This window comes from Pelophylax lessonae (assembly GCF_965119305.1).
Source record: "Pelophylax lessonae genome assembly, chromosome: 2".
Classification (NCBI taxonomy): Eukaryota; Metazoa; Chordata; class Amphibia; order Anura; family Ranidae; genus Pelophylax; species Pelophylax lessonae.
This window is the reverse complement of record NC_138769.1, coordinates 631,991,019-632,011,159: the sequence shown is the minus strand read 5'-3', so window position 1 is coordinate 632,011,159 and position 20,141 is coordinate 631,991,019. Positions and strand designations below refer to the sequence as shown.

Here is a 20,141-nt window from a genome sequence, read left to right as displayed (position 1 = left end):
TTAACCCTTAAACTGCCCCTGGTGTTAACCCCTTTGATCGCCCCTGGTGATAACCCCTTCCCTGCCAGTGACATTGGTACAGTAACAGTGCATATTATATATACTACGTATACATATACTACTGTAGTAATGGCACTGGTCCCCCCAAAAGTGTCAAAAGTGTCAGTTAGGTGTCCGATCTGTCCGCCACAATGTCGCAGTTCGGCTAAAAATCGCTGATCACCGCCATTACTAGTAAAAAAAAAATAAAATAAATAAAAATGCCATAAATCGTTCCCCTAGTTTGTAGACATGATAACTTTTGTGCAAATCAATCAATATACACTTTGTTTTTATGAAAAATATGTAGCAGAATACATATTGACCTAAAATGATGAAAAAGTTAGATTTTTTATTTTTTTTTTATTGGCTTTGTTTCAAGGCAGAAAGTAAAAAATATTGTTTTTTGTTTCAGAATAGTTTTTAGTTTATAGCGCAAAAAACAGGAAATTGAATGACAAATACCGTAATTTTCCTTTCCTGATGAGCTTCATGGCAGCACAGCTGGGTTATTTATAGCGCAAAAAATAAAAACCCAATAGTTGATCAAATACCACCAAAAGAAATCTCTATTTGTGGGAAAAAAGGACATCAATTTTATTTGGGTACAGTGTCGTACAACCGTGCAATTGTCAGTTAAAATAACGCAGTGCCAAATAAAAAAAAAATGGCCTGGTCATTAAGAGAGTAAAACCTTTCCGGCCCAGAAGTGGTTAAAATAAATCTTACATATACCCTATTCTGCAATTAATAAACTATGTAAACTAATCAGATATAATGCTAGTATTCAGTGGTTTGCTTAACTTGAAATGACTGAATAAAATAAAATCTGGAAGTTTGGTGGAGCAGACCTCGTTATTTACTTCCACAAGCGAATACTTGATTCACAAGATATAATGAGAGAACTGGTAAAAAATAATCTAAAGCCCTATGGCCCAACAGCTACATTGGCAGTCTGTGTTTTTCTTACCTAGGTGCTTACACAGACCAGTGAAAGGCTATTCAGACTAGGTTCTAGTAGTTTAGTAATTAGATTTATTTCTTTTCACTTTTTCTTTTTTTGTTTCCTATCCTTTCTCTATTTTTTAACCCCCTCCAATGTTTTATATTGGAATTTACTCAAATATAGTTGGAAAAAAATTAAGGGGGGTTTATAAAAAAAAATATGAAATATTGATTTGTAAAGGGGCTGGAAAAACAGTCTCTAACAGTCTCATATAATGGGGTTGATTTACTAAAATGGAAGAGTACAAAATCTAGTACAGCTCTGCCTAGAAACCATTCAGCTTCCAGGTTTTTTTTTGTGTCAAAGCTTAATTAAACAAGCTGAATTTAGAAGCTGATTGGGTACGATGCATAGCTGCACCAGGTTTTGCACTCTCCTGTTTTAGTAAATCAACCCCAATGTGTCTCCAGTCTATAATTGTGCCCCGAATACTGTCCTCTCAGATATAGGGTTGGAGGCACATCCCAAAACCTCTCTTCTTTATGAATACTGTCTGCAGTCTCCAGCTACTCCTACTGTATAGCATGCTCACAGTCTCTGACTATTTCTTTAGCATGTCTGCAGTCTCTGACAGCTTTCTGTAACATTACATTCATTGAATATTATGTGTGGCTCTTAATTGATGTCAGGGGCCGCACTTGAGGCCCCCTATATCAAGTAAGTTGACTACCACTGGTGTAAAGAAACATTTACCAGTTCGCTACTTTCTTTACAGAGTGGCCATTGGGGCCCCTAAACAGGCAGAAAGATGCCCACTTTTAGGGCTGCAGAGGATTGCCCACCACATGACATAATTGCCACAATAGGAAGGATAGAACTGAATGAGGAAGTATACTACTCTTTTGTTGGGCCACTAAGTGAAGACCTTCACTCCTTTTTTCTTATTTAAACCAACCCCCCCCCCCCCGGCTTCAGCAGAGACATTTATGTGCCCCAGCATGTCTATCATCAGGTTTCACTTCCCAGGCCGGCAGTCTACAAGGTGTAGCCTATCTCCCAGCTTGTACTGGACGGAGTTTTTGGATACATCTGTTATGCATAAAAATTATCTTCTCTCACTATGCCAGAATGCATAATACGTGTCATCTTGTATAATAAACAGTGACATATACTTTATATATCTATCCTCATATCTACAATTTTTGGCAACACCAAGTATTCCAACTCTTTGGATACACTTATATTTGTATACCCTCTATTGTTTTGCCGTGCCTTGAAAACTTGTCTGCTGGAGACCTTTCCAACCTCAAATTTAACCACTCTTTTTATGGATTGGTTCATCTCTCCATCTTAAATATCCCCCCACCTCCACCATTGGTTCTGGACCATAAACCTATGCCGGCCCTCTGCTGTAATAATTAGCAACTGTTGATTGATATATATGAAATCTCTTTATGTACCCTACAATCAATATTTCACCTTGTGATTGCTTAACTAGTCCATATAATGATATTCTCCAGAAGAAGCACATTTTTACGCGAAACATGTAGAGAACTTTATGTTGAATAAGATGACTATCCCATCACTATGATCTAGTGAACCCACCACCACCGTTGGAATTTACAGCCTTATCTGTTGGCCACTTAAAGGCTCCCTCTGAGTATTTACGGTCTTTTCACTATTTATATACTATATATATATATATATATATATATATATATGCTCTATATATTTCCAACTAGGTGGCTGTGTGGGTTTTCACACATATTGATTCCTATATTATCAGCAACTATTTTAAAATTATGTTTTTTTGCTTATGTTTGTTTTGTATATTTGTATACCCTTTTAATAGTTTAAAATAAAAATATATTTTTTACGACGTATTGTCCTGTCGTTGTGCCAACAAAGTCCAATTATCTACATTCTTCTCTTGACAATATTTCTTTAGCGTGTCTGCAGTCTCTGACAGCTTTCTGCAACATTACATTAATTTAATATTATTTGTGGCTCTTAATTGATGTCAGGGGCTGCACTTGAGGCCCCCTATATCAAGTAAGTTGACTACCACTGGTGTAAAGGAACATTTACCAGTTCGCTATTTTCTTTACAGAGTGGCCATTGGGGCCCCCTAAACAGGCAGAAAGATGCCCACTTTTAGGGCTGCAGAGGATTGCCCACCACATGACATCATTGTCACAATAGGAAGGATAGAACTGAATGAGGAAGTATACTACTCTTTTGTTGGGCCACTTAGTGAAGACCTTCGCTCCTTTGTTCTTATTTAAACCAATCCCCCCCCCTTTAAAAAAATCAGATACAATGATATCCTCCGCTGCCCAATGCCTGTTGAGATTCTCACATCATGAATCCTATGCAGAAGGCTTTAAACTAGGATACAACCCCTAAAGAGACAGCTGGTTTCTGAAGATGTGAGCAATGAAGATGGAAGTGCAGGACCTGGTACGCAGAGGCCTTTGAACAAGCTGAAGTTAGAATCTGATTGGCTACCATCCACAGCTGCACCAGATTTTGCACTCTCCAGTCTTAGTAAATCAACCCCCTTATGCTATTTTTTTATCCTTCCCCTCTTACTTGGTTTCCTGGGTCATCCTCAAAACACATACTCACAGGGCAAAGATGGATTGGACATGTGAGTATGTGTTTTGAAGATGACCCAGGAAACCAAGTAAGAGGGGAAGGATAAAAAAAACAAATAGCACAAAGGGGTTGACTTACTAAGGCCCCTTTCACACATACGGTCCGTTTGTCAGTTTTTCATCCATCCGATGGTTTCTATGCAGAGCTGCACCAGATTTTGCACTTTCAACTCTTAGTAAATCAATCCCAGGGGGTGAAGTTCATCTTTAATAACCACAGACAGGGATTCTCAACCCACAACAATCTGCAATATTAGAAGTGGGATCCCACTAAGAACTAGTCCCACCAAGAAATTAGAGGCTATTTAGAGAGGAGGAGTCCATGTTTCCTGTTTTGGCGGTCGGTCTGGAACTGAACTAGTAAGTTGTCCTCTTAGTGAATTGAAATCAATGGCAAAGCATATGACACACCCAGCTGGAAGTGAATTGGCCGGATTTGCTGCAAGTTATGACTTGATTGATTCAGTTATCAATATTAGTTGCTCACTCTGCTGACTTTAAAAGAAGAAAGGCTTTACAAATTGTGCAGGTAACGCCTGCCATTGAAGGGAATGTATATAAGGATACATGCACATTCCAGAACAAGGCTGAGCACATGCATGGGCACTGTGTTATGAGACCCTCGAAATGGAAATATGCAAGAGCCAATCATACATTTTAATAAGTGTTCTGTCTAATATGTTTTTATTGCTTTGCACTATCATTAAAGACAACATATGTATTTGATTATAAAATGCATTTATTGATCCTTGATCACATGGGTGCAATTTTTAGCTGTTTAGCAGGATTACCAGCTATCAGATATGTGGGATCACTAATTTGGCATGTTTTAAGCATCATAAAAATCTGCGGCAATTATTATTTACAAATCATGTATGAGTGGAGTAGTAGCCTGGCTAATTAGGCTTAAATATGAAATGCCAGTATTTGTTTTCTTAAATCACCATAGTCACACATTTTATCATTAAATTCACAAACAGAGAAAACTCATCAATTAAAAAAAAAAAAATATTTGGTTTTGAAATTATAAAAACAGAATGTAAATAATATTTAATGAATTTCTTATGTCTGGAAGTATGCTTGAACATAGGTTGTTATGGCCATAGGAATTTGTCCTTAATTTAGATTATGCAAATTCACATGTGCATAATTCCATGTAAGGACTGCACATGCCATCATGCACCCATACGCTCATCAGATTTGCTTTAATGTATAATTAAAGGCAAAACTTTTGTTGCTGTTGTTGTTGTTGTTGTTGTTGTTTTGGGTAGATTGGAAAGGGATTAAAACAGCTGTCAGGTTTTTATTGCTCCCTGTGTCCCTGTTAAGGAGATTCATCCTCTCTGTTTACTGTTACCACCAAGAGTAAGAGTTGAAAGAAAGTCACCTAAACGGTAATAGAGAGGAAATATTTGGAGGAATTTCCTCTCATTTTCTGTTTTGGCTATGGGTCAGAAAGTGAAGGGACATCTCCCCAATGCAACAAAGATAACAAAAAAAAAAAACAAAAAAACTGAGGGATTAGGCCCTCCTTTACTCTATGAAAAATAAAAGAAAATGCCTGTAGTTCTACAATAAATAAATAAGCATAAGCTATCTCTGTTGCATTGTGTGAAATCAATGGGTCAGTAAGCAAGCTTACGGAAATCAGACCTTGTGAATATTTTATCTGCATTTTTCAACACATTTAAAAAGAACAAAAAGGAAGACATGCGGTTATACAAGCAGCTAAGATAACTTATTCTTTGTTGAAATATGTATTGAGCCCATTTGAGAATATTTTTCTTATTCACTAATAAAGTATAATCAAAAATTGTGCAACATATATACCACACCATCTATGGTGCATCCGCATCTGTACCCACACCTAAGAGAGCTTGTTGCAGACTTATGTACTTATCATAACCATACAGACACACACAGAAAGGCCAGTTTGGGTAGAATTCAAGACAATATGGTCAGGTAACATGTGCTATTAGTAATCCATGGGAGCTGGCTGTGATGAATTTCCCATTTTTAAAAAAGTTTGGGAAGAAGCCAAATAATATACCTGTATGTATTTGAGTTAGGGGAGGTCACTTAAGCACCTACAGAAAACCTAAGATAGGTTGAGGATATACAGAATCTCACAAAAGTAAGTACATCCCTCACATTTTTGTAAATATTTTATTACCTCTTTTTATGTGACAACACTGAAGTAGTGAGTGTACAGCTTGTATAACAGTGTACATTTGCTGTCCCCTCAAAATAACTCAACACACAGCCATTAATGTCTAAATCGCTGGCAACAAAAGTGAGTACACCCCTAAGTGAAAATGTCCGAATTGAGCCCCGTTAGCCATTTTCCCTCCCCGGTGTCATGTGACTCATTAGTGTTACATGGTCTCAGGTGTGAATGGGGAGCAGGTATGTGAAATTGGATGTTATTGCTCTCACTCTCTCATACTGGTCACTTGAAGTTCAACATGGCACCTCATGGTAAAGAACTCTTTGAGGATCTGAAAAAAAGAATCGTTGCTCTACATGAAGATGGCATAGGCTATAAGAAGATTGCCAAGACCCTGAAACTGAGCTGCAGCGTGGTGGTCAAGACCATACAGAGGTTTAATGGGACAGGTTCCACTCAGAACAGGCCTTGCCACGGTTGACCAAAGAAGTTGAGTGCATGTTCTCAGCGTCATATCACAAGGTTGTCTTTGGAAAATAGACGTATGAGTGCTGCCAGCATTGTTGCGGAGATTGAAGGGGTGGGGGGTCAGCCTGTCAATGCTCAGACCATACGTCGCACACTGCATCAAATATGTCTGCATGGCTGTCGTCCCAGAAGGAAGCCTCTTCTAAATATGATGTACAAGAAAGCCCGCAAACAGTGTATTGCAGAAAAGAAGACTAAGGACATGGGTTACTGGAACCATGTCCTGTTGTCTGATGAGACCAAGATAAACTTATTTGGTTCAGATGGTGTCAAGCGTGTGTGGCGGCAACCAGGTGAGGAGTACAAAGACAAGTGTGTATTGCATACAGTCAAGCATGGTGGTAGGAGTGTCATGGTCTGGGGCTGCGTTAGTGCTGCCAGCACTGGGGAGCTTCAATTAATTGAGGGAACCATGAATGCCAACATGTACTGTGACATAATGAAGCAAAGCATGTCCCCCCCCCCACTTTGGAGACTGGGCCGCAAGGCAGTATTCCAACATGATAATGACCCCAAACACACCTCCAAGATGACTACTGCCTTGCTAAAGAAGCTGTGGGTAAAGGTGATGGATTGGCTAAGCATGTCTCCAGACCTAGCCCTATTGAGCATCTGTGGTGCATCCTCAAACCGAAGGTGGAGGAGCGCAAGTTCTCTAACATCCACCAGCTCCGTGTTGTCATCATGGAGGTGTGGAAGAGGACTCCAGTGGCAACCTGTGAAGCTCTGGTGAACCCTATACCCAAGAGGGTTAAGGCAGTGCTAGAAAATAATGGTAGCCAAAGAAAATATTGACACTTTGGGCCCAATTTGGACATTTCCCCTAAGGGGTGTACTCACTTTTGTTGCCAGCGATTTAGACATTAATGGCTGTGTGTTGAGTTATTTTGAGGGGACAACAAATTTACACTGTTATACAAGCTTTACACTCACTACTTTACATTGTAGTAAAAGTGTCATTTCTTTAGTGTTGTCACATGAAAAGATATAGTAAAATATTTACAAAAATGTGAGGGGTGTACTCACTTTTGTGAGATACTGTACATATATTATTCCCTGTGGGAATTAAACCTGCAATTTTTCCAGCATCGCAAGTCAGAAAGTCTTAAAATAGGAGGGCGGTGAAGCCTCCATTAATCTACATGTAATATCCCACCTCCATTGTGTTTAGCTGGTTAGTGGGCATGGAGGAGGGAGGGGGGAAGTGGTCTGTCATTTACCACTGTGTATACACCCACATGTGTGACTCTATAATGAAATGGGCTGCTCAGATATGATTGGGAGGAAATGCTCAGCATAGAAACCCACTGAAAACATGTGCATGTGAGAGCATGTGTAAAGGTTTCCACAACAGCTGCAAAATCCTTAGCTGAATTGGGGACATGAACACAAGGTGGAGATAGAGAACAGCAGGATCAACCAGGTCTTTTGCAGGGGGGTGCACAGAGCGGTGATCGGTGGTGCGGTGTATCTCCGATCCTGGTAAAGAGCCTATGATGTAGGCTCTTTACCATGTTACCAGCTGTGTCCAATCACAGCTGGTCACATAGTAAATAGGAAGTGCCGCTGATCGACTTTCCTCATTTCGTGCCTGGCAGGGCGAGCAGAGAAGAGCCGATCGGTGGCTCTCCTGACAAGGGGGGGGGGTCTGTGCTGGTAATCAGAGCATTGATTACCAGTGCAGACCCTTGGGGGATGCCACTAGAGCCACCAGGGATTGCCCACCCATGGCCGCCAGGGATGAAAACCCATGGCCACCAGGGGTGCCAATCAGTGCTCAGGGAGCCTGTCAGTGCCCTCCTTATCAGTGCTGCCCATCATTGCCATCTATCAGTGCCACCCACCAGTGCCCATCCTTACCCATCAGTGTCGCCTATCAGTGCGCATCAGTGCCACCTATCAGTGCCCATCAGTGCCACCTATCAGTGCAGCCTCTCAGTGCCCACCAATGCTGCATATCAGGGCTACCTATCAGTGCTGCATATCACTGCCACCTATCAGTGCCCATCAGTGCTGCATATTAGTGCCTCATCATCAGTGCCACCCCATCAGTACCTGTCAGTGCGGCCTCATCAGTGCTCATTAGTGCAGGAAAAAAACGTATTTAATTACAAAATTTTATAACATAAACAAAAAAAATTTTTTTTTTCAAACTTTTCGGTCTTTTCTTATTTGTTTAGCAAAAAAAGAAAAAACCTTGCAGTGATCAAATACTACCAAAAGAAAGCTCTATTTGTGGGGGGAAAAAATGACATAAATTTGGTTTAGGTACCGTGTTGCATGACCGCGCAATTGTCATTCAAAATGCAACAGCGCTAAAAGCTGATTATTGGCCTGGGCAGGAAGGGGGTGAAAGTGCCCTGTATTAAAGTGGTTAAATGAGGCAGGTCACTTTGCAAATATAAATATAAAAAGTACATATAGTTTCAAGTTTATTAAAAAGTCATTGAACAATATTCCATGATCATACGAAGTACAAAATAACAATTTCAAAGTATGATAAAGGCATCTAAAACAAAGAACTGACACATAAAAATTCATGATTGATAAAATAAATTCATGTTGAAATGGTACATGATGATAAATACATGGAAGATTGAAATTACATGATTGACATAAAGATAAAAAACAAAAGAATAAATCTTGACATCCTAAGACTCTACGCGTTTTCGCGGATCGAGTGAAACCAGCATTTAGAAAAGGGCGCCGGACACACCTCACTCCCGGGTCTGTGGCAAGAAGACCCATCCAGATCAGGGGGACAGCATGTACCATTTCAACATGAATTTATTTTATCAATAATTCATTTTTATATGTCAGTTTTTTGTTTTAGATGCCTTTATCATATTTTGTTATTTTCATATGATCATGGATTATTGCTCAATTACTTTTTAATAAATTTGAAACTATATGTACTTTTTATATTTATTTTTGCAAAGTGACCTCATTTAAAGCCCCATGACCCCTGTATTTTTCCTGTATGCATTATTATGGATGGAGGCATGTCACCGTGGATGCTTCGGGTCTCAATTATTTTTTAATAATGGCATTGGCCGTCTCAGTCCAGATTTGCCTTTAAACATATTTATATGGACATGCATAAAAATGATATACAACTTCACTGCAACATACATTTTGTTCACGTCTCTTCTACAATAAGAACAATTTTTCTCCCAGCTGGGAAGAAACATAAATATTTTATGCCAGACTTTTGAAGATGTCAGCTTCTTAAAGGGCTATAAATTAGCAGCTTAAAGCCCAACTCCGGAATGGTGAGAAAAACTCTTTTCCTGCACTGCAAGTGCTAAATGCTTGTTATCTCTAAAGTGTAGAGGGGGAGACGGTGTTCTTATTGTATTCTTTGATCCAGCACTCTTTTATTTTCCCTGATGTTTTGCACTGTGGAAGGGCTCTTGGTGTCCCTACGTATAATGGTCCTGCATTGCATGTGAGAAGGTAAGCTTGTGACTGAGAGAGGAGGCTGAAGGAGACTGGTTATATAGTTGGAGGGATTCTGCTAAAGTGACCAATTAGCCAAATTTTATACCTTATTACCCTGCCCTAAGGAAATAAAATTTGCATTTAACCCTTGCAGTGCGGGTGTTAGAAGTTGGGCTTTAATTGGATAAAATTATGTCCATTGTATCAAATGCTTTTGCAGAAAAAAAAGCTGATTTTCACAGAACCAATAACACTTAATCAGCTGTAAATGGGGCCCATTCACTAAACATTACAGAAAAGTGGTGCTTTCATTTTACATCCACAACCCTGAATGTAAAATATGTACCGGTAAAAGGATCTTCTGCCAGCATGTTGTAGAGCGGGGGTGTCAAAGTCAATTTCATCACGGGCCACATCAGCATCATGGTTGTCCTCAAAGAGCCAGTTATATCTGTTAAACTAGATATTCAGAGCACCCCCCCCCCCCCTTTACATCAGATGTCAAAAGCCACCCCACCATGAGAAGCAGTGGCGGCTGGTGAATGAAAATTTGGGGGGCACTGCAAAACCAACACCCCCCCCCCCGACGGGATATCAAATCTACCACCCCAGCATCCTTACCTCCTCCTTCCCCGAGCGGCTGTGAGTCTCCTCCGGCCGTACGACGTCTCCCTCTTCCTGGCCAATGGCCAGTAAAATCGCTTCTCTTTTTCAGCCAATCAGGTAAGGGGTCTCATGACCGGCTTTCTGATTGGCTGGGAGGAAAATCAGTGTGATAATTAGCGAATATTCATTCGCTATTGTCATACAACTGGGTGGCCTCAGGGCATAATAGAAGCCTAATAGAGCCTCTGGCTCTAATCACGTACTTAAAAAAAAAAAAAAAAACATCCCCTATTGGAATCCATGCGTCCGGCGCCCTGCATGTATATTAGGGCGCCGGACACATGGATGCGGAGGCTGCATCCCTGCGCCCCCAATGGATGGGCCGCCACTGATCAGAAGTCAAGAGCCCCCCACCATCCCTTACATCACAGTGCACTGCTGCGCTAGGGGCAGAGCTGGGAAGCAGAAAGTGCAGAGTCTAGAGGAGGACCAGAGGAGGGCTGGAGTCAGCTGAATACTGAGACCAGAGGAGGTGGAGACAAAGGAGTGCTGCAGCTGCATAGAGAGGTACAGGATCTGTAAGAGGAGTTCTGTCCTCCTCTCTGATACAAGGAGGGCGCTGCAGCTGCAGGAGAGGTCCGAGGGCCACATGAAATTGCCCGGAGGGCGAGATTCGGTACACAGGCCTTGTGTTTCACACATGTGTTGTAGAGAAAGACTCTTGTTTTCTGTGTGCAAACAGTGGTCTATCTGTAGAGGTCCAACAAGTGTCCTGCTAAGCCAGAGCAAGAATATTTCGCTGTTCAGCTCATTTAAACTGAAAGTTAATCTGGACTTTATAATATCCAAATGATGGACAGTTGAGTTGAGGCCAGGAGCCTTTGTGTGCTAATATAACAAACAAGCAAAGTGCAGGGGGAAAGCTGGCCAAAGCTGGCGTTTTTTTGATCAGCCAGTTGACTCATCAAAGAAAACTGAATGGATTCCCTCAATTACAAAAGCAAGGTGGATGGGGGAATACTCCTCCTTGCATCATTGTATTCTGAAAGTGTGGACTCCTCCACTGTCAGAATACGCTGATCAGCGCTGCAGGCAATTGGCCGCTGATCAGTGCTGCAGGCGCTTATCTGATGAACATTTACCTGGGGATATTTTCAAGGAGCTGATTGTTAGATTGACTCATCTTGAATGGAATGGCCATAAAGAGATTGAAATGTCACTGTTCCCTGCTAAACCAGCCAAAATTTGATCCATCTATGGCCACTTATAGGTTACACTTATAGGTGTGGTAAAAACAGGCGGATGATCCACATTCTTACCACCCTTTGACCACCCACCTAAAAATATACAAAGCGGCTGGAGGGTAGAATTCACATTGCCAAGCCATGATGGTTCCCCTTGTGGTGCAGTAATTTTAGAATGGCATGTTGAGTTTAACAGGTCGCACTGCTTGTCACATTCGTCCCCCTGAACTCAATGGGGTCATACTGCAAGCCTGCACAAAACATGGCTATGGCATGTAACATCCCCACTGAGATAGTGAAAAATCCCCCAGGGGGTTAGAAAACATAAGCTCAGGAGACGGCAGTATAGCCTCTGGAATGCCTATCAACCAGCCGTCAACAGTGGTGTCAAAAGCGATCCACTGCAGATTGCTTTTCAGAGGGTTGTAAAGTCTGAGCTAATAATGGAGTTGATGAATTCAAGGATAGAACACGATTCGCAGATAACCGGATTCCCTCCAATATACCTGATCTAGGTCAAATCTCAGTCTGAACCAAATGACTCATCTCTTCCTTTAGGCAAGCTATTCCCTAAAATATAAACTGCTAGTTTTAATACATAGCACTGACTCTTTTTTACAAAGTTAAGAAGCAGTGGCTCTGCTGTTGCTAAGCTACAACTGCCAGAACACTTAATACAAGAGACAGACTGGAGTTTTCAGATTGTTACCAAGTCATTTTAAATTCTATTAAACAATTGAAAAAAAGGCATTTCCAGTTAATTCTCGACTGTCATTGATGACCTTCCTTTACTCTGTTCAGGTTTGGTAAAAGTATGGCAACATCTTCAATACCTAGAGAGACCAAGGCTTTGCCAACTATGGCCCTTCAGATAATGGGGGTCTGCCTGTCCAAGGGGGCCTTGCTATGGAAGTTGAAAGGAACTGTTCTCCTCTCTTCATTAATGACCATGTGCTTTTAGAATTTTTTTGTCGTTCCGTATGAAGTGGAAAATAGGCAAGTGTGTTTAAAGTAGGAATAGACCGATTATCAGCAAGGCCGGTATGCACTTTCCCCGATATATCGGTATCGGCCCCAGAACTGGCCAATATTGCCAATATTTTTGTGACGTCATTCTGCCTTCTTAGACCGTCTCCCTCGCCTTGGACAGCCTTGCTGGAGTCAGAACTAGTCTCCCGGGAGTGTATCACAGCCTTGCACCCACCCACAGCAGCCCGGTGCCAGCCACCCACATCCACAGGCCCTGTACCAGCCAGCCAGCCACAGCCCCTGTGCCAGCCACCCCACAGGGTGCCAGACACCCAACCACCCACAGACAGGGTGCCAGACAGCCACCCACAGGCCCTGTACCAGCCAGTCAGCCACCCCTAGGCCCTGTACCAGCCAGTCACCCACAGCCCCTGTGCCAGCCACCCCACAGGGTGCCAGACACCCAACCACCCACAGACAGGGTGCCAGACAGCCACCCACAGGCCATGTACCAGCCAGCCACCCTCAGCCCCTGTGCTAGCTACCCACCTACCACAGGGTGCCAGCCAGCCAGCCATCCACCACAGGGTGCCAGACAGCCACCCACCACAGGTGCCAGCCACCCACCCACCACAGGGTGCCAGCCAGCCAGCCACCCACCACAGGGTGCCAGACAGCCACCCACCGCAGGTGCCAGCCACCCACCCACCACAGGGTGCCAGCCAGCCAGCCACCCACCACAGGGTGCCAGCCACCCACCACAGGGTGCCAGCCACCCACCACAGGTGCCAGCCACCCACCCACCACAGGGTGCCAGCAAGGCAGCCATTAAGCATTAACCACTTTACCACTAGAGGATTTTGCTGTCTTACGTCTGGGCCACTTTTTGCGATTCGGCACTGTGCAACTTTAACTGACAATTGCGCAGTCGTGCGACGCTGTACCCAAACGAAATTGACGTCCTTTTTTTCCCACAAACAGAGCTTTCTTTTGGTGGTATTTGTGAAAAATGTGAAAAAAATCACAATAAGCGTATTTTGATTGGTTTGCGCAAAAGTTATTGCGTTTACTAACTAAGGGAAAGATTTCTGTAATTTTTGGTGTTTTTTTTTTAACGCGTAATGGCGGCGATCTGCGTTTTTTTTTTTTTGCGGGACTGCGACATTGCGGTGGACAGATCGGACCCTTGACTGACATTTTTGACACTTTTGGGGGTACCAGTGACATTACTGCAGTAATCAGTGCTATATATATGCACTGTTACTGTAAAAATGACACTGGCAGGGAAGGGGTTAATTTTATTGGAGAGGGAGGGGTTAATGTATGCCTGGTGCTTACTAACGTTTGGGGGGGAGGTGACTGTGTGACACAAGGACAGATCGAGGGTTCAACTATGCTGAACCCTGCAATCTGACCCTGCCTGTCGCTTGTGTTTACACAGGCGGGCGGATCTCCACACTCGATTCCCCGCCGATCGCCGCTGCTCCTCCCGTGGCCCGACTCCCACTGTGACTGAATACAGAGGGAGCGAGCCTCCGGCGCCGCCGAGAAAGGGGAGTATCTGACGACGTAGGTCTACGTCGTCAGACGATAACGAACAACTTTGCCGCAGTAGACTCAACGTGAGCAGACGGCAAGTGGTTAAACAAAAATTAACAAAATATCAGCTGTGACCAAAATATCGGCATCGGTATCGCCCCTGAAAAAAATCATATTGGTGTTTCCCTAGTTTAAAGGGTCTACCCAACCTAATGTGATATTTGGATTCGCTACATTTACCACTGGGGACATTGATGGATGGAAATAGAAGAGAGTTCTCCCCTCTAACTGCCTCGGCCACCACAATGAGGTTGCACTCTGCCTGCTGGATTATGTTTTCATTAGTGTCACCTTATTACAATTTCAGCAGGAGGATTAGGACTCCTTTTTCTTGATACAAAAGACTCTATTGCCTCGTACACATGATCCGATAATCGGACGACTTATCCTTCGCATTTTGTTGCATGATACTAATATCAATTTCAACAATGCATATAAATGTAGGACTTTTTTCATACAATTCTGGAAAAGCTTCCTGGTTGCGTAGCTATATATCGGATAGTGCAAAACAAAAACAATGGCAGCCAGGCTTTTTCTGGGGTTTTTTTGTGTTTCTGATCATGCATAGTCTTTGTCTATCGATTTTTAGCGGACGCATACTGTACTGATTAAACGATTGTCATTCGCTAGGCTATCGTACAACAAAAGTTTTCGTGTTTGTCCCTTCGGATTTTGTTGGACGAAATGTCGTGATCGGCTGTCCAAAGATGTGTAATAATGATCAGATTATTTTGCGATCAATTTGAAAGCAATTTCTTTCATACGATTATTTGATCCCCTGTACGACCTATGTGATATCAGTTGATGATTCAACCCATCAAAATACACTGACTGGCCACTTTATTAGGTACACCTGTTCAATTGCTTGGTAACACAAATTGCTGATCAGCCAATCACATGGCAGCAACTCAATGCATTTAGGCATCTAGACATGGTGAAGATGACTTGCTGAGCATCAGAAAGGGGATTTAGGTGACTTTGAAAGTGGCATGGCTGTTGGTGCCAGACGGGCTGGTCTGAGTATTACAAAAGCTGCTGATCTACTGGGTTTTTCACACACACAACCATCTCTAGGATTTACAGAGAATGGTGGGAAAAAAGAAAAAATATCCAGTGAGCGGCAGTTGTGTGGAGGAAAATGCCTTGTTGATGTCAGAGGAGAATGGGCAGACTGGTATGAGATAATATAAAAGCAATAGTAACTCAAATAACCACTCATTACAACCAAGGTATGCAGAATACCATCTCTGAACACACAACACATTGAACCTTGAAGCAGATGGGCTACAGCAGCAGAAGACCACACCAGATGCCACTCCTGTCAGCTAAGAACAGGAAACTGAGGCTACAATTCGCACAGGCTCACCAATATTGGACAATAGAAGATTGAAAAAATGTTGACTGTTCTGATGAGTCTCAATTTCAGCTGCAACATTCAGATGGTAGGGTCAGAATTTGATGTAAACAACAAGAAAGCATGGATCCATCCTGCTTTGTATCAATGGTTCAGGCTGGTGGTGTAATGGTGTGGGGGATATTTTCTTGGCACACTTTGGGCACCTTAATACCTATTGAGCATTGTTTAAACACCACGGCCTACCTGAGTATTGTTGCTGACCATGTCCATCCCTTTATGACTACAGTGTGCCCATCTTCTGATGGCTCCTTCCAACAGGGTAATGCGCCATGTTACAAAGACCAAATCATCTCACCACTGGTTTCTTGACGATGACAATGAGGTCTCTGTACTCCAATGGCGTCCACACTCACCAGATCTCAATCCAATAGAGCACCTTTGGGATGTGGTGGAATGGGAGATTCACATCATGGATATGCAACAGACAAATCTGCAGCAACTGCGTGATGCTATCATGTCAATGTGGACCAAAATCTCTGAGGAATGTTTCCAACACCTTGTTGAATCTATGCCATGAAGAATTAGGGCAGTTCTGAAGGCAAAAGGGGGGTCCAACCCGGTACTAGCAAGGTGTACCTAATAAAGTGGCTGGTGAGTGTATATTAAACCAAAATATCAGTACTGACTGGAATCAGCTGCCAAAACAGTTTGAGATCACTGAATAATGTAACCAGCCTGCAATGAATATTTGAACTATAGAAAACAATGGGATTCCTATGTATTGGAATACATAGTGGACAATCTCCACTGAAAGAGAAGCATCCTCAGTCTTTTTATTGAAGCATTGGCCAGTCAAGTCATACAAAGTGCAGCAACCCATTCATAGCAATCAATGACATTATAGAGATTCTGATCAGATTGATGACAGTTGGTATCAGACTGGTTGCTCTGTACTGCGCTTTACACATCACCGCACTTAACACTTCCTTAGTATAAAAAGACCCAGCCAACTATCTCTCCTCAGCATCCATTGATAGAGAAAGTTAAAGAACACTGGGGGGAACTTATACAAATCTGCAAACTTCCCACTTTCTATATTTAATGAAAACACAAATTTATTAACCATTCATATTGCAAAAGAGTAAACAGTATGGAAATATAAAAAATAATAACCATTTGAGAAAACACAAATATTTCAGTTGATATGCAAAATATATACTCAACATATAGGATTTTAATAGATGTCCCCTATGTATTCAAATAATAATAATATTAATATTAATAATAATAATAATAATAATGATAATAATAATTAATATTATCATCATTATTATTATTATTATTATTATGAGCAGTAATAGTAACATTATTAATGATGACAAAAATAATGTATTAATAACTACCTAAATTAATACCACCTGTATTAATAATACTATGGTAATAATACACTAGTAATAGTAGTAATAGTAATAATAATAATAATAATACCAATAATAATAACATAAAATAACTACTACTTATATTACTAATACTAGCTATTACTACTAATAGTACATCTTTTGGCTAAAGACCTAAAAGACAATAATTACATGACCTTCAGCTTTCAGGATTTTAACAGCCCCTATTGTATTCATAGAACAACAACAGTAAAAATAATGTAGTAGTAATAATAATAATAAAATTATAAAAATAAAACACAACCTCCATTCACTATTAATACTAACAATGAATACTACTGATGGTAACAGCAATAATTATAATAACAACAACAATAATCATCATCATAATATCAATAGGAAAAGTAACAATTGCAAAAAAATTCCTACCACCTTTACTCTTAATAATACCTATTACTACTAATAGTACATACCACATCTACAATTCTACTATTACTTTTACTACTACTACTACTACTAATAATAATAACCAAAAAATTCTACTACCTCCACTACTCCTACTAATAAAATTGATAATAATAATAACCAACAAAATTCTACCACCTCTACTACTAATAATAATAATAATAACCCCCTAAATATTCTACTATTAATACTAATTACTACTAATACTACTACTGCTAATAATAATAATATTAATGAAAATAATAATAACCCCCTAAAAATTCTACCAGCACCTCTACTATTAATACTAATTACTACTACTACTGCTATTAATAATAATAATAATAATAATAATAATATTAATAATAATAATGAAAATAATAATAAAAATGCTACCACCTCTACTATTATTACTAATTACTACTACTTCTGCTAATGATAATAATTATTATTATAAAGCCTATAAACTCTACCACCGCTACTATTATTATGAATTACTACTATCACTATTACTACTACTAATAATAATAATCTTTCATAAATTATAATAATAAGTGTTATCATCTCCATTCATCCCCATATAAAGGTCTATATGTAGAGATGAACCTTTTGCTCATTATAATAAAACTAGATGAAGGACATTGAGTATATGCCACCCTGACAGATCTGTTGTTGCCCCCCCCCCCCCCCCACATCCCGCACCCCATGTTCCCTGCAGTGCCCCTGTTTTCTATTGTCGGGCATCACAGAAACTTTGTCAGTGCCAGCAGCCCTGATCCTCCAATGATGGATGTACAGCGCCCAGCACTGGCATTCATACAAGGGTATGTGCTAAGTTTGTACTGGAAGTGACTGGTCGGACTGGATGTCTATACTGGGATCTCCATCCATTGGGCTCACCTTAGTTGGTGTTGCTCCCAGTCCTCCTTGCCCTGTGGGTGATGATGGCACGGGATGTACCTATCCTGGAGGCGTCACCTTCCATTCACAGACAAAGGAGACCTGGAGGTGGCTTCTGGTGGTGCTGGTTGTGGTGCTGATGCTGATGATGATGATAATGCCAGTGAGATGCTCTCCAGCAGCACCGACCCTACTGAGCACCAGCACAGGGAGGCTGCACCATCCGAACAAGCTGTGCTAATGATCTCCGAGCCGCCCAGAGATAGCTGCACACTGATAGAGAGAGATAGAGATAGAGAGGGAGCTGTCAGATGATGATCCTCATCCCTGGAATCGTGCTCCATCCACTGCCTGCATCATCCCAGCGCAAGGCTCACAGCTCAGATTTCATGTACCGGGGCGCCCTCTGCTGGAGATGTGGCAGCGCAGCAGTCAGCACTTTTCCCATAGGTGGTGGAGTGTGAGGACAAGTCAGATCAGATCATTACTTGCTGGGAAAAGGATCCATGTTATCCCGTCTGCTCATTTGTGCTTCATTTAAATGAAACATCTTACTCAGACTCTGTTGCTATGTATAGCTCCAGTGTTTGCTTCCATGCCATGCAATCCTTTAAGTAACTCTTTCCCTTGCTGTTTTAATATGGCTGTATATCATCACACCTGCAATACTCTTTTAAAGCAAAACTAAACTCAGTCAGTCAACAGGAACTATTCTTAACCCTTACCTTGCCAAAGCCATTTTGTGTTTTTTTTTGCAAACATGTATAGAAAAAAAAAAAATCAGGCCGAAAGATTACATAAAACATATATTTTCTGAAAGCAGATACCCTAGAGAATAAAACAGTGGTAGTTCCAGTTGTTTATGACACACATTATTTGCACAATGGTTTATGAAATGTAAAATGTCAGTAAAAAATACACTCAAGTTAATTTTAGGGCACACAATGATCCAATTTTTTGGTAAAATACATTAAAAAAAAGGTTGCACTGAGGAAATAGATACCCAACCTGTCAAGCCTAAAAATTGCATGCGCTCATTAAATTATTATTATTATACAGGATTTTGATAGCGCCAACAGTTTGCGCAGCGCTTTACAATATAAGGGAAGACAATACAGTTACAATGCAATTCAATACAGGAAGAATTGGACGGGCTTGCTCGTTAGAGCTTACAATCAAGAAGAGAGGGTCAAGTGAAACAAAAGGCAATAACTGTGGGGTATGGGCTGATGGGGAAAATGTGTAGTTGTTAGGTTTGGGTAGTATAGGCTTCTCTGAAGAGGAGGGTTTTCAGGGATCGTCTAAAAGCTAATATAGTAGGAGATAATCGGGCAGATTGGGGTAAGGAGTTCCATAGGATTGGAGAGGCTCTGGAAAAGTCCTGGCGGCGAGTATGGGAGGAAGTGACAAGGGATCTAGAGAGCAGGAGATTTTAAGAGAGATTAGGTTGGTATTTTGAGACTAGGCTAGTGATGTAGCTGGGGGTTAAACTCATAGGTGTGCGAACAGGGTGTGCCAGGTGTGCCCAGGCACACCCTAATCACCCTGTACAGCACAGATCCCCCCTACTGCCCTGGCTCCCCTCCCTCTTACCCCCACAGCTCTTTCGGCTTCCCTCCTCTCCATCCGGCTGTGGCTGTGGGGATGTTTTAGGATGAGTGGGGAAAGGGGCCGGTAAATATATAATTTGCCGGCCCCCTCCCTTTCTGAATGAACATCGTAAGTGATCGGTAGTGTGTGTTTGAGCTTTCGTGTGCACACCCTAATGCATTAGGCTGCGCACACCTATGGTTAAACTATGGATGGCTTTGTAAATGTTGCTAGTATTTTGAATTTATAAAATGGCA

General features: G+C 41.4%; 1 protein-coding gene across 3 annotated transcripts in view; it reads right to left on the bottom strand.

Moving 5' to 3' along the window:
- MTUS2 (microtubule associated scaffold protein 2) overlaps window positions 1-18,616 on the bottom strand; it is a 991,417-nt gene extending 972,801 nt beyond the window's left edge. For all 3 annotated transcript variants that reach the window (XM_082247669.1, XM_082247668.1, XM_082247670.1), the window contains exon 1: window positions 18,295-18,616. The gene's annotated coding sequence lies outside the window, so the exon portion shown is untranslated. The remainder of the gene's footprint in view (window positions 1-18,294) is intronic.
- Between the last annotated feature and the right edge of the window lie 1,525 nt (window positions 18,617-20,141).